A 16,882-nucleotide genomic window follows, 5' to 3' on the forward strand; every position below is an offset into this window, starting at 1 on the left:
TGAGACGCTTCTGTAGTGCGTCTGCAATGTTTACTGAAGCGAATACTGACTCCTTTTTCGCAATCTTGAGGAAACGGACCGCCTCTCTATTAAACAGAATGCGGCTTAGTTCTAACAAAATTCTGAAAATGTTCAGTGCTAAGCTTGCTGAGCCTATGCTTCAGCACTTTGTTGGCGTAGTGGTGAGGCAAGAGAGGTTAAGCAAGTGAATTGGTAAATTGTTAATTTTAATTTTTAATTTAAGTGTAATAACGTAGTTGTAAGTTACTAATGTTACTAACAAGTGGACTGTAAGTCTTAATTAAATAAAATTATTATTATTATTATTATAAGTTCCAAGTGGTAGTGGAACTGTTTTATCCCTTAGTCGCCTCTTACGACACCCACGGGAAGAGAAGGGGTGGCTATATTCTTTAGTACCGTAGCCACACAATTATAGAGAAGAGAGAGAAGCACACACAATACACAAACACCATGATAAATATCTATATTGCCGATACAAATGTCTGTCGTGAGCAGGAATCGAACTCGCGACCGCCAGCGCAACAGCCAGTGCTATGACCATTGCGCCAACGCGTCGTCTTTGATTTCGTATTTTAAGACAGTTTTGTCTTCATAGAGAAGTAAATAGTTCTTCAAGATGCTAAGTAAAGAAAATATCACTATATATATATTTCAATTTTTATTTTCTTTATTACTGGAAATTTATTATACTTGTATTTCAAACATGATCAAATTTAGTGACATACGTGATCGTGAATTTCGAGAATTCTTTTTCCGAGATCTGTTTCAATAGCTACAATAAATCGTGTAGAATAAAAACATAATGGAGAGACTGCATCTAGTCCTGTGAAAAAGAAACGGGAGCCAATCAATCTACATTTACAATCATATGAGTATCGATCCAGACGTATAGAAGGCTTGAAACTTCTTAACATTAGCTTTCTTGAGACAAAATCTTACAAAGAATTTTCATTCATGGTTATTCATAAAATATTTGTAAGGAAATACTCCTTAAATTCTTTTGTATCTTATTTCGTGTCACGTGACTTATTTATGGGTATCTTTTGTAACAAATTACAACGCTATCGACCATTTTTGAATTATTTTATTAATCGAAAGCGTATTTACGTTACTTAAAGCAGATGAAATAGTTTTAGTTTTAATGGGACAGCCAAATATCGGCATAAAAACGCCAATACTTCGAGTAAATTTGGCTTGTTGCCAAAAAAAGATTCCAAATTGAAACAAATCCATTAAGTTCGGGTTATAACGTCAAAAATATTTTATCGCAGTGCAGAGATTGTCAATCGAATCGTTGCAGTGAATAGTTTAGAATGACTCCATTCGATATACGTAAAGGCTGACTTTTATATCGGATGATACGATTTTGTATATTCTTTAGTTTGTCAGTCTCTTTTATATGAATTTCTAGAAATCCCTTTTTCTAGTAGTCTAAGATCCGAACTGGACGTAATCTTCACCCATTTGCTTAATGGATAAAAATTGAATAATTATCTAATTAAGTTGGCTGAAAAATTCCTAGCCAGACTATATTAGAAGAATACTTGGATCTGCCTAACTTTTCCAGTTCAAGCATCAAACTCTCGTATCGTCTTGGCAGACCCTCTGATAACAGAAGCCGACCGATTGTCGTAAAGTTTACAGATATCAGTGTCCGGGATAAAGTATGGTTCGCCAAAACCAAATTCAAGGGCACTGGTATAACGCAGTCGGAGTTTCTCACCAAGGCTAGGCACGATATATTTTTAACTGCACGACAGCGCTACGGTATTGGAAAGTGCTGGACCCGTGAAGGCCGCATCTATGTGGTGACTGCAGATGGATCGAGACACCAGGTGGAATCATCTTGTGACCTGAAAGCTATTTCTCATTCACCGAATAGGACACTTGGCGGTGATAAAGTGGATGCCGGTTCCAAAAGTGCGGACAGTAAAACGATCCCTCCTCGCACAAAGCGAATAACAAGAAAATAGTGTATAATGCTTTTGTTTATATGTCTGCTTACCTTGATTTCATTGTCAGTTGTATTACTAATCTACCCACATTACATTTTTTTTTTTTTTTTTTTTTATCTCAACTGAAATACATAACAAATTGTAGTATTGTATTACAATATAAAACCACTGTTACTCTTTTTTATTTAATTAGGAAAGCTAAATATTGGTGTAATTTAGTTTGAATTAAGTAATGTTTTATTGTTATTTATTCTTATTTTTTATGATTTCATTGTCAGTTTTATTACTAATCTACCCACATTACATTTTTTTTTTCTCTCAATTCAAATGCATAACTAGTTGTAGTTTCGATTACTGTATTTTTATCAATATTGTACTACAATATAAAACCACTTTTACTCTTTTTATTTGATTGGGAGGGCTAAATGTTGATGTGGTTTGGTTTTAAGTTTTAATGAAGTAATGTCTTATTGTTATTTATTTTCTTTTTTTATGATTTCATTGTCACTTTTATTACTAATCTACCCGCGTTACATTGTTTATTTTTTTCTTCTTCTCAATTCAAATACATAGCAAGTTGTAGTCTCAATTACTGTATTTTATCCATTTTGTATTACAATATAAACCACTTTTACTCTTTTGTATTTAATTAGGAAAGTTAAATATTGATGTAATTTAGTTATAATTAAGTAATGTCGTGTTGTTAATAATTTTTATTTTAGTCAATATTTGATCACTTTAATTTAACTTTTGTTTTTTAACAAGTACAACATTTTAATTTTAAAAATGTTTTTAAAAAGAATGTTTTTGGTAGTGCAATATTCATGTTTTATGAACTTATCTTTTAATATTTTTTTTTTTTGTGTTTTTTTTTCTATTTTTTGAGGTAGGCAGACTTATTTTTAATTTTTTATTTATTATTTTATTATTGAAATAGTTTAGTGTATTAAATTCATTTCCTAATTTATTTACTCAAATGAACAAAATGTATTATGTTTTCTCCACAGCTGGCGGGTAAGACTAATAATTATATTATAATATATATTTTGTTTATTATTATTTTATTAATATTATTATTATTTGCTGTTATTATTTTAGATATACTTTATATATAATACCTATATTTGTTACTTGAAATATACTTGTTACATTAAATTACGATGGATAACAGTAATTTATATGATGACAATGATGCGTTTCTGTCTTTCTCTTCTTCTACAGAAACAAATAGTGAAGACAGTTTTCAAAGTATCCCAACACTCAACGAATGTCTTAATTCTAATTTTTCACTTTTTCCTAAGAATTTTAATGTTGTTCATATAAACGCTCAGAGTATTCCTGCACATTATCCTGACCTTTTGGCCTCATTTGATAACATAAATCTACACGCTATCCTTGTCTCTGAGTCGTGGCTTAAACCTTGTTTACCTTCAACTTCTTATTCTCTACCGGGTTTTCAGTTAATTCGAAATGACCGCATACATCGAGTTGGTGGGGGTGTTGCCATATATTTGCGTTCCTATATACCTTATAACATTGTCAGTATGTCAGCACCTCAAAACAATCCTTGTGCGGAACATCTATTCTTAGAATTAACTCTTTCTCACTCTAAGATTCTTTTATGTGTTTTTTATAATCCCTCTCTCTCTATTGACTACTTTTCTCATCTTGAAAGCCTTTTAGAACAATTTACTCCTCAGTACAGTCACACTATTTTAATGGGAGATTTTAACACATGCTTGTTGAAAAATGATTACAAATCTTTAAAACTTAATACTATTATTTCTAGGTCTAATTTAAATATTCTTCCACTTGCTGCCACGCACTCTTCTCCAAATTCTACTCCCTCTCTTCTAGACTTAATTATAGTTTCTTCCACTGACCATGTAGAAAATCATGGACAGTGTAATGCTTGTGCATTTTCTTATCATGATCTTCTTTTCCTTTCGTACAAAATAAAACCTCCGAAGGCTAAGTCAAGGATCCTTCTGCTTCGTAACTTTGGTGGTATGGACCTTAACAGATTGCGTGAAGATGCAAACAGGATCGATTGGTCTGTGATTCAATCTGTTGATACAATCGATCAACGAGTTACTATTTTTAATTCACTTATGACTGATTTGTACAACATGCATGCTCCAGTTCGTCCAGTTCGAATAAAGCATTTGCCAGCACCCTGGCTTACCGAAGACATTAAATCTCTACAACATAAAAAGAATAAAGCGAAGGCTAAATATAGGGCTAACCCCAATATAAGAAATTGCGAGAATTATAAAAAAATAAGGAATCGCTGCAATACAATTTGTAGGGATAAGCAACGACGCTACATTCACGAACGCTTAAATGAAGAGTCTGATACTTCTAAAATTTGGAAGTTCCTACAGAAACTTGGAGTTGGAAAAACACACCAAAGTATTGATCTAAATAAATTAAATTTAGACCAGCTTAATCGGCACTTTTTATCTCCTGCTACCATAGATGATTTAACTAAATCAAATACTTTAAATCAACTTTCAGCCTTACCCACTCCAAATTTTCCTGCTTTTACTTTTTGTCAATTCACTGTAAGTGACGTTAAGAAAAACATTTTAAACATCAGCTCTGATGCCGTCGGTTCTGACAGTATTAGCCGTAGAATGATTCTTCCCATTATTGACATTATAGCTCCAATAATTACGTCTATTTTTAACTTTTCTATCCAGTCCTCTAAATTTCCTGCCGTGTGGAAAAATGTTCAAATTATCCCTTTACCTAAAAAATCAAATCCCTGTGCTTATTCCGATTTTCGACCAATTTCTATTCTTCCATTTCTGTCAAAAGTCTTTGAATGTCTTATTTATCAACAAATGACTCCTTTCCTTTCTAGACACAACCTTCTTAATCCTTTTCAGTCTGGTTTCCGCCGTGGTCATAGTACGGCTACTGCTTTAATTAAAATAACGGACGACATCAGAGCTGGTATGGACAATCAACTTGTCACGGTGTTAACATTACTAGACTTCAGTAATGCTTTTAATACTGTTGATTTTGACATACTACTTGCCGTACTTCGTTCTCTGAACATGTCTGCTGAGGTGACTGACTGGTTCCAATCTTACTTGTGTGGTCGTCAGCAACGCATACATGTTGAGGGATACTCCTCTAATTATTATACAATTAATGCTGGCGTGCCGCAAGGTGGCGTGTTGTCCCCTGTATTATTTTCTCTTTTTATTTCTTCTGTCACTAAGCACATTAACTCTCTCTACCATTTGTATGCGGATGACCTCCAAATCTACTCGCAAACTTCTCTTAGTGATCTGCCTAAATGTATTAATTTACTGAATGAGGATCTTATGAATATACAAAATTGGAGTAAATCATTTGGTTTAAAAATCAATCCTTTAAAGACGCAAGTTATTGTCATTGGTAGCCAGAAATTAATATCACGCATTATCTGGTTACAGGTCCCGTCAGTGATTGTTGACGAAATACGTATACCGATAAGCGATCAAGTGAAAAATCTTGGTATTATTTTTGACAAACACCTATCTTGGATACACCAAATAAACTTTATAAGCAAAAAACTGTTTGCAGTAATTGGGTCTCTAAGAAGGTTAAGCAACTTTCTTCCCATTCCCACTAAAGTTATGCTTGCACAGACTCTCCTTTTACCGATTCTTGACTATGCTGATACTAGTTTTGTTAATTTAAATGAGGAACAATTAAATAAACTGGAGCGCTTACAAAATCTCTGTATTCGGTTCATATTTGGTTTACGTAAATATGACCATGTTTCAGAATTTCGCAAACAGCTCAAGTGGCTACCTATCCGACTTCGCAGGAATACTCACATTCTGTCTCTCCTTTACTCAATCCTATTTAATCCTCTAACACCTTCCTATCTAAAAAATCGTTTCGAATTTCTTAGTGATACTCACGAAAGATCTCTCCGCTCTGATAATAACCTCATCCTAAAGATTCCATATCATTCTTCAACCTTTTACTCTAAATCTTTCACTGTTGAAGCCTGTCGTCTCTGGAATTCGTTGCCGCTAACTATAAGACGAGCTCAAACATTGGAATCATTCAAGAGGCTAACTAAGGCAATGTACTTGTCATCGTAATATTATTTTATTTTTATTTTTTACTTATTTATTCGTTTATCAATTTATTTTTTTCTCTGTGTATGTATTCTTCTTTGTTATCAAATTATTATGTGTTTTTGTAGGTATTTGTGTACGTGTATATGTGTGTATTTGTGTAGGTGTATTTGTAGGTATATGTATGTATATGTGTATGTATGAATATATATAATATATGCTTATGTTTACGTGTATATGTGTGTATTTGTGTAGGTGTATTTGTAGGTATATGTATGTATATGTGTATGTATGAATACATATAATATATACTTATGTTTATGACTGATAGCACTTATTTTGCGCCCATATCCCCAATAACAATCAATTCTAGTCCTCTGCCCAAAGGTTGCCTGGAAGAAATCGCTGCTTTAGCGATAAGGCCGCCTGTTGCAACTAATGCAAATTTACTATTTATTTATTTTTTACCTAATTAAACTTATTTTACTTTTGTGTTGGTGTGCTAAAGTGTATATAAATAAATAAATAAATAAATAAATATTATATTCGCCAATCGCCATTCAAACCAGATTTTTAGCAAGCAACCCTAAGTCATCGTATTCGCAATGAAACAGCGCTCATTTCGATGTAAGATTTATTTACTAAGCATGTGGGTGAAATTAACTAGAACAATGTATATAATATATATATATACCTGTTTATACAGGCCGACCCAGTACTTATGCCAGGAAAATAAAAGACAACCGAACGTTTGCATTTTCAATAGGCCTCAGTCGGCTTCATACTGTCGGTTGGTATTAAATGTATTTTTTAAACTCGTAGGTGAATCTTTAAATAAAAATAAATTTTTCATTTTTATATTATAGCCTGGCCAAGATTTTTTAGGCCTTTTGCGATTATTTTTCTAATATACTAAAATGAATATAAAGTAATTTTCATCCATTGGGCAAATGGGTGAAGTTCGTTTCTAGTTCGGATCTTCTACTATGGCGAATAAATCAATTATTCGATAAAATCTGTCCCATAAACTAATTTTATTTTTCGAGTAACGAATTTAAAAGTATCATAATAGAATTATTAAATTCAATATATTGTTGCATATGAAAATACGTATTGCAACATTAATAATTTTAATATGATATAATATAGGTTGAAAGCATATAAAATATCAGCACAAGCACTACTGTTACTACACAATTAATGGTGTACGAATATATACTTGCTTGAAATGGGACTGATTCGGCTCTGAATTTAAAATATTAATATGGCAAGAATAATAAATAAGGAAAATTAATTTCGGTGTACATTTTATGAGATATGACACAGCACGAAATTACTTGCTCAAAATCTGGTTCAAGGAAATACCTCAAATTAGCGGTAGATCATAATAAAGTAATACATCTCTCAAGTAGCTTTGTGCTTCTCCATATAGGTGACTAAGGTAGTCAGATTTCTTGGGGATGTACTTTTTGATTTTTATCGGCAACGCGCCTACTATGCAGGTGCCACGAACTACGGTAGCCGCTTACCGTCAAGGTGGATCGTGCGTGTGCCACAGTGGTACAAAAAGATGAATATAACGAAATAAGAACTTCATAGAATAAATTATTGCTTTTTTATTTACACCTTTTTTTAAATTTTACTTAAACTCGTGGCGTCGAATGTAAAAGACTAATTAAGAGACAGAAGAACGGTGAGATTGTAACAATGACTACTGAGTAATATTTTTCTTCTGAAAGTAATCGTAAATATTTTCATAAACATACTTTTTACAATTCGGTATCATAAAATCCGCCTATGTGACTCAAATTTCACATAGCTAACGTTTATCTCGTTTGGTGAACATTTATTTCTTAAAAACCTACTAGAAATGTTATAAAGAGAAAGAATGTTTATTTCAATTAATCGTTTCGTAGGGATATCGTAATTGTACCAACAAAGCGCGTAGCAAATTAAGTTAAATATAATTTTCCTTAACTAAAGTAGTAACCAGTAGCGAAAAATGACTATACCGCACGATCGTCTATAGCTTACAGAAAAGATACCAACTCCTTTAAAAATAAATGCATAAATTTTATATTCCTAAGGAAGATCAATTTACAATATAGTAATGAGGCAAATCGTTACATCGTTATTTGAAAGGCACGAATAGCTGCCAACCGAGGGTAGGTATGAAACTGAATTGCTAGCAAACCGGCATACCGCCCTGACGTCGTCGGCTGGCGTGAAATTATCTCAGCAAGTGCAACATCTCAGATTAAGTGGCTTCGATCCTTACTACTGAATAACCTAACCGAGATCGATAGCTGCTCCACTTCGTTGATAAAATAAACACGAAAGAAGTTAGCTCGGGAACATTATTATCTTTGGCACGAGTGAGAATTTATGATGGCTTTTCCAACTTAATCCATATAAGTTTGAAAATAATCATAAATTGTAATAAGATTTATAAATTTATAAAAACATACTACGTCTTTTAAATTTACGTGTTTAAGATTAAGTATAGGGAAGTATATTATTACGCAGATCGAAATGTTTAATAACGTAAAAATTGAATATATTTCTAAAATATCAGAGAGTAATTTTACTATTTACATAAATATTCAACTTAAGTATGGAAAACAAACTATCTTGTTTGTTGAATTTTATATATATTTTTAACTAATTGTTATATTACTATTGTATACCGTTACTTTTTGGTATGTAACACACGTACTGTGCCAAACAATGCTATCTATGAACTTAGTTTAAATGGCCTCCGATGGAATATTGATAGCAGTAACTAAATACATTTATCCGCTGGTCCATAAATAATTTGACAGCTTTATTATGGCGCAATAGCTCAGAGGCATTACTCTGTTTCAAACTAATGATATTGAAGAGAACTTAATGATTATTATACTTAATTTTTAACCCGATATAGACCTTAAATCTAAAATGGAACGCAAGTTTAAAAAATGCGAATTAACATTAGGTTTTAAATTGATTACTATTACAAATTTTTAATAAAATGTTTTTATAAAATACTATTAGTAGATCTGATATTTTCAATATAATGTAGACTGTGGAAAAAAAATATGGCGTTTTCAGAGATATCGTTTTAAAATGCTGCGGAGACGTATTATATTTTCTTTTTAATATAGGCAAGTGGATAATGACATTACGTAAGCACGCGTACAAGTAAGGTAGCCGATCCAATCTTTACATTCGAACCACGATCTCCTTTACGCTCTCTCAAGCAGTTGTAATTCGAGGGAATCAAATTAACGTGTCAGTTCGCTCGTTTTTCTTCCAAAACTTGTGTTTTAGCTCTGAGATAACTTTGTTAATTAAATTTTACATTTTTTTTTTCTTCTACCAAGACGCTCAACTCCACCTGAGTGGAATTAAGCTTTTCCATGGACTATATGAAAGAGAATTATTAAGAAAGTTGGCATACAAGATGGGAGCATGTTTCCTTTTTATGATTTAAATTTTTATAATACAGAATACTTCAGTACAATTTAGGATAAAGTTATTCTTCAATAACATCTGAACACTAGCAATTCTCGTGGCGTCGCCTATGTTTTAACTTTTAATATGTGTCAGATTCATTTAATACGATTTGCAATAAAATAACAATTGTTATCGCAAATGAGTACATTTTGTAAATAATTAAAACAATAGCGTATATTTAGTGAGCTCAAGTTCACGTTGTTAATCAATGGCAACTATTTTTTGCATTGTTATAAGTTCTACTTATGTGATCCTTGATAGGGTTGACGTAACGTGTGAATGTAAACTTTTGGACTGCTATTCGATGAGATTCGTGGCAGTTAAATTAAGAACTTGCGTAGAAGCAGTTGGATCACACCGTTGTAACCTATAGTTCGCTAAATAACGTCGTACTAGTTTGTTAAACGGTGACTACTGAGTGTAATTGATTGTAAATCAGATCTGCGTATTATTTACTCGAATACCCTCTCTACAAATACAAAATCAAAATTAAGATCACTCCCATGACGAGATGACGAGAGACAAACAAACACATCTATCGGCCATCATCGTCTTGCCGTCTCTCCGACCTATACATTTTTGATAACGAAGTAAAACGGTGACTCATTCACATCTTTTTAAGTTTCCGTTAATTAAGTATTATTACGCAATTTCCTTTCAAAATTCTATTTATGTGTGGAACATACCTACACGAAAATACTATATTTAGTGTATTTTAATAAATCACTTTATACCAATTATATTGTAATTTTAGCTATAAAATCCAAGAAACTACACTGCTACCTCTTAACATGGTTACGGAGGTAGTTCCCAAAATAGAGTCTGTGCTCAGCAAGGGTTAATAAGAGGGGATGTCGTTAATTTAGCCCCGTTAAGAGGGCTGCTCGCGATATCGCGTCGAGTTACAGAAGCCTTACAGAATTACCTTGCGGTGAACGGGAGCAAACTATTTAGCCTAATTAACAGAAAAAATGTTACTCAGGTAAACTGGCTTACAAGGTAATCGAGCAGTCATTTAATAATGTGTTAAAGTACGTAGAAAGCCTAACTTTTGCTATCAATAAAATTGTAATTGATGTGATAAAATTTTAATCGAAGGTACTTCGAATAAAATTAAAATAGGTTTCATCAACAAAAAGTTCAACTTGCTTGAAATTGACTTTTTTCCTAAAGGTAGGACATATTTTTTTTCATACAGGTAAAATTCACATATCTTAGATAAAATATAATTTTATTACATTGTTTGATCAGAAAAACGTTAAACAACCGTTAATAGAAAATTATTTAAAAGTAAATGATTGTAAAAAAATAGGTTAAGAAATACCTAAAGATAGAAAAGTAACGCTGCAAATAGCATCAATTAGAAGTATAGTCCAACTGTGCTGAAAATCGTAAGTGTTAAATTACAGAAGCCTTACGGAAACATCAGGAAATAATTGTGTTTGCAGACAAACGAAAAAAAAACCGACTTCAATTACATCGACAAGTAATACAACGTAGATCGACGAAAAAATAGTCAAGTAACTACGCGTTATCAAAGATTACTCAAAAAGTAGTTATCAGAGCTCGATAAAATTTAAATGTGACCACATGATGAACATCAGCTTTTCATTAAATTAAAAATTATCAAAATCGAAACACCCAGTAAAAAGTTATTGCGGATTTTCGAGAGTTTTCCTCGATTTCTCTGGGATCCCATCATCAAATCCTGGTTTCCTTATCATGGTACTAAGCTTGGAATATCTCCTTTCCAACAAAAAAAGAATTATCAAAATCGGTACATCCAGTAGAAAGTTATGTGGTATAATACAACGTAGGTCGGCGAAAAAAGCGTCAAGTAAAAACGCATTATTAGATATAGCTCGAAAAGTAGTTGTTAGATCTCAAATACATTTAAATGGGACCAATTGGCACACAACACCTTTCGATTAAAAGTAAATTTGTCGAAATCGCTCCACCCAGTCAAAAGTTCTGATGTAACATACATAAAAAAAAAAAAAAAAAAAATACAGTCGAATTGAGAACCTCCTCCTTTTTTGGAAGTCGGTTAAAAAGTGTCCCGTACCGCTTTGCAACAAGTTCTCGTAAAATGAGGAATTAATTGAAAAATGTATTTTCCAATTAGCTTACGCGTAATTTAAAGGTTGCATTGTTAAATGAAATAAGATTAGGAAAATGTTATACCTAAATTTAAAGACTAAGGTAATAACACAATTTGTCAAACTTTATTTTTATGTAGTAGTGTTTGTTTAATAATATATGTTTACACAGTATTGATACATTCTTTTTATTAAAAAAAAAAACTTAAAATAGATTTTCATAAAGAACGACATGTAATAATAATGGTATAAGAGATAAACCCAAACGCTAAAATGCATTGCAAAATACTTAAAAAATAAATTAAGGCGCATTATCATTATATATCGGTCACCAACCCGCCTGCCTAGCGTGGTGACTATGGGCAAAACACATGAGTTCACGTTATTTTTTGCGTAAACTTATGGAGGCCTGTGTCTAGCAGTGGACTGTATAGGCTGTAATGATGATGATGATCATTATATATTGCTTAGGTCCACAAAGCTAAAACTTTTAAAACATTGTCATGATCGGACGCAATAGCTTACATGGGTCTTCTTATGTAAACAGTGCCTAACAATTACATTTTGTAATGAAAAAGTGGAAGTGGGAAGAACGCAAAGCAAATTTAAATTAACCTATATGATCACTTCGTCCCTAGAGAGAACATGCATACAAGATCCCTACAATCATTTGAATAAACTGCAATATAAAATTTTGCACACCCTACGCTATTTTAAGATTCGTTACACTGAATTGAATTTTTATTGACGTTATGTTAAAGAAAATATTCAATCAGGAGCCAACTAAATAAAATAGATTACTAGAGAAAGAAAAAAATGAAAACAAATAATATAATAATTAAACATAAAACCTAATCTGATTTGAAACATTTTTTTTTTTTTGTATTCATACTTGTTGTCAACGAATACCTTAGAAAAAGTAGTAAATTCTAAAAAATGTTATAATATATTCTATAGAAAATAAATTCAGATGAAATTACGAGACATGACATCTTGACTTTAATGATAATATTATCGTTGAATTAAATATAAGTTAAAGTGCTATGAAGATTTTAACGTTTAAATTGATGAGTTTCACTGTTTATAATGTCTTCAAGTGTATAAAGTAAAGTTGAATGATGATTGAGGAGTTGGCAGTATCATCGACCAAGGGCCATTATGTCGAATACAACCCAACCTCCACTGTCAATCCCCTTCATGTTTGCCGAGGGCTGCTCTCTTATAAATATGCAAATGTTATTCTGCGTTTAGCGAGGAACTGCGATAATATTTATATTGAAATAGGCGTCTGTCCTTGAACTCTTACTATTATTATACTGTTCAAACAACCCTTTTACATTGAAGACTATGATCCATGTTAGATTTAACTTCTCTGTATCATTTGATATTAATTGTTTCTAAAGCTCGAATCCCGTCTTTATTTCATTTCTCAAGTAATTCGAACAATAAATTAAATATTAATGTATTTCATTTACTATTACAGAAATACGTACATTGTATTATTAATGGACGAGTAATAAACTGTATATGTCACTCAAAGATACAAGTGACAGCGCATCAAAATGGCGGATTCGAGAAAACATTTTACGCCACTTTCACTAATAAAGGAGCCGTCGTAAAAAACCACTACAATCATCATAACTCGCCTGTCTTACAATGGACATGACTCTCAAAAAGTTGCTCAAAAATTAATGTCCGGTCAGGTTCCGATGACCACCTCATACCTAAATATATTAAGTACTTAGGATGATGTTTTTATTTACACTCATTCGACGTTTTGACAACGATAAGGGATTAAATTTATCGTTAAATTATAAAGAATTTATCTTAAAGATTTTAAATCATATTCCATATCAGTATTTTTTTAATTTAATATTAGGTTTATTTTTCTAGTTGACCCTGCAAATTTTGTACAGCCATGTTTTTAATTTTTTTCGTGAATGTATGGATTTTTTTTACACAACCCGTGCCCTGATAATAACGAACACAAGATAAAAATAACTATCCAACGTAGTGCAGTAGTTCGGAAGTTATGCTCGTAAATTCATTTCGGAGATTGTTTTTTAGCAGGATTTTTTATTAAGTAAGGAATAAAATAAGCCAATACTTTGTTACATTTTATTTATTAAAGAAAATCATATTCACGCTCATTCTTACCGTATACAAAGAATATTCTAGAATTTATAATTTTGACTGGCCCGTTGGCGCAGTTTTTAGTGACCCTGCTTTCTGCTCTGGGGGTTGTGGGTTCGATCTCACCCCGAGGCTGGGTGAAATATAAATATTTATTTATATATTTATATAAGTATTATTTTTAAGTAGTTTTATCGAAAAAAAAAAATGTAGTTATACCAGTCGGCTATTACCTATAGCACGAGCATTAAGTTGCTTACTTTAGAAACAGAGGACTGTGTGTGTATTGTGTAGATATTTATTTATTTTTAACTACTGATATATATCCATATATTTCACACCCCTTCAATTTAATTAAGAGATAGGAATATTAGAGAGGAATAATAGTGTTTGCTCGCAAACGAAAAAAAACCGACTTCAAATACATCGACGAGTAATACAACGTAGATTGACGAAAAAACAGTCAAGTAACAACGCATTATCAAAGATTACTCAAAAAGTAGTTATCAGATCTCGATGAAATTTAAATGTGACCACATGATAAACTTCGGCTTTCGATTAAATTAAAAATAATTAAAATCGGTAAAACTAATAAAAAGTTATTGCGGATTTTCAAGAAGTTCCCTCGATTTCTCTGGGATCTCATCATCAGATCCTAGTTTCCCTATCATGGTACTAAACTAGGGATATCTTCTTTCCAACGAAAAAAGAATTATCAAAATCGGTACACCTAGTAAAAAGTTATTGCGGATTTTTAAGAGTTTCCCTCGATTTCTCTAGGATTCCATCATCAGATCCTAGTTTCCTTATCATGGTACTAAACTTGGGATATCTCCTTTCCAACAAAAAAAGAATTATCAAAATCCGTACATCCAGTAGAAAGTTATGCGGTATAATACAACGTAGGTCGACGAAAAAAACGTCAAGTAAAAACGCATTATTAGATATAGCTCGAAAAGTAGTTGTTAGATCTCAAATAAATTTAAATGGGACCAATTGGTACACACCACCTTTCGATTAAAAGAAAATTTGTCGAAATCGCTCCACCCAGTCAAAAGTTCTGATGTAACATACATAAAAAAAAAAAAAAAAAAATACAGTCGAATTGAGAACCTCCTCCTTTTTTGGAAGTCGATTAAAAAATGTACCAAAATATATTATAGCCTAGCCTAAGGCTTATAAAAGCCTTCCTCGAGAAATGAGCTATCTAACACAAAAATAATTTTTCAATTTGAACTATTGGTTCCTGAGATTACTGCGTTCAAACAAACAAACAAATAAACTTTTTTAGCTTTATGTAAAATACTTATTACTTTAGATAGTGTGATTTCACACAGAAAACCCCTCTTCATAGGGAAACATTAGTAACATGACATGTCATAAAACGATGTGAGTAAGAGAAACGTTTATCGTGGTTTATTGGGTTTTTTTATATGCCCGACGTTTCGGATACTTTACAGCTACCATGGTCACGGGCGGTCCTCCCGTTACCATGGAAACCTTATAAACCGCGATACAATCCGAAAAAATTGGTTCATTATAAGGAACGCTTAATTTAAAATATACAGTTGTAAGGTACATTCGTGGATTATACAAATTTATAGAAAAAAAATTTCATGTCTATTAACAGTATACAATAGGTATATAGGTATATATATAAAGTAATCTCAAGTTTACGATGAACGACAATTTAAAATAAACACGCTATAATGAACCTAGATTTTAAAGAAACATTTTAACAACAGAAACAAATTCATTATTTCGGATTCATGCAACTCGAGGCGATATGCCTTGAAATATTACGGTGTTCTCGTTTTGAATTCTTATGTTTGCAAATAATTCACAACATTACGCTACGCTTCAGCCTGTAATATCCCACTGCTGGGCATAGCCTTTTTTCCCCATTTAGAAGAAAGATCAGAGCTTAATCTACCACGCTGCTCCAATGCGGGTTGGCGGATATATTCCCTACTATAAGTAACGATCGCTATCAGGTGTACATGAAAACAACCGGGACTGACTGCTTTATGTGGCACGATGGGGAAACCCAGAGTACTAACAACCAGACTGGAAATAAATATTTGTTTAAATACAAATATCCACTACATGCGAAAATCGAACCCGCAACCGTCGGTGTTTAGGCGTCGCTGACACGGCACACGCACCATTACACTAGATCGGTCATCAATAAGTAAGAGCGGTAGACAATATAAACGAAAATTTATTTATTTCAATAAAAAAATTTTTTAAAAGTATTTTATTTTTTTATATTGCTTAAAATTTCTCAAGGCTGCTCAACCTCGCTTGGGATGTTCATTTTTTTATCGGTTAATTAGTTTTTCAAGTCATCACAAACATAAAAATTAACATATTTTCTTTTTATAATATCTATTAGTACAGAATAGTTTAGATATATAATAACGTTACAAATGTTGCAATGTTCAATATTGTTTAATAATCGCGTTAATAATATTAATCTATGTCTAAAGAGAAATTAAATGAAATAAATATTTATTGAAAACGTACCTTATCGAAACTCCTATTTTTTTTTAATAAAACATAATAACATACAGAAAGGAAACCATAAAGCGTAACTTAAAACTTACTTATGTGTAAATAGCTTATATTTCGCCATTTTTCTCAAATGCCCCGCTTCACACGTTGCTAATGAGTTTCGGAAAATATAACGCGTTCTTAAGCGTATTTTAATACGCTTGTACAACCTTTTACATTTTATAGCTTTCAAAATGAACTAAAAAGAGCAAAAATGGTTATACGAATACACCAATTTGGACAAATTTATAGTGGATACAATTTAAACCGTCCAGAAGCTATTACTGCTTCCACTGAATAAAAATGTTTGTGTAAGTTTTTGTTAACTTCATTAAGTTATTATTAGCTCTGCAACAAATGTAATAAAATTAAGTGATTAGTACTATTTTGTAAATCGTAATTACTTTACCACAACAAGTACAAATGAACTGATCTGAACTCAGGTGCTTGTAATTTTCAGGCAACTACACTTTATTAATGGAAATGCCCAAAACTTGGACTGGAGTTGTTTTTACTATAAAAGTATTAAAGTTTGGAGTTT

At 32.0% G+C, this 16,882-nt stretch overlaps 1 long non-coding RNA gene across 1 annotated transcript; it reads right to left on the reverse strand.

The window, feature by feature from the left end:
- Positions 1 to 1,444: 1,444 nt before the first annotated feature.
- On the reverse strand, positions 1,445 to 10,139 carry LOC123661568. Its single transcript, XR_006744357.1, has 3 exons — positions 10,126 to 10,139; positions 4,853 to 4,855; positions 1,445 to 1,518 (listed from the first exon to the last, which is right to left on the reverse strand). It is a non-coding gene; the product is annotated as an uncharacterized LOC123661568 (long non-coding RNA).
- Between the last annotated feature and the right edge of the window lie 6,743 nt (positions 10,140 to 16,882).

Source organism: Melitaea cinxia, chromosome 17, assembly GCF_905220565.1.
Source record: "Melitaea cinxia chromosome 17, ilMelCinx1.1, whole genome shotgun sequence".
In the NCBI taxonomy this organism is placed as follows: Eukaryota; Metazoa; Arthropoda; class Insecta; order Lepidoptera; family Nymphalidae; genus Melitaea; species Melitaea cinxia.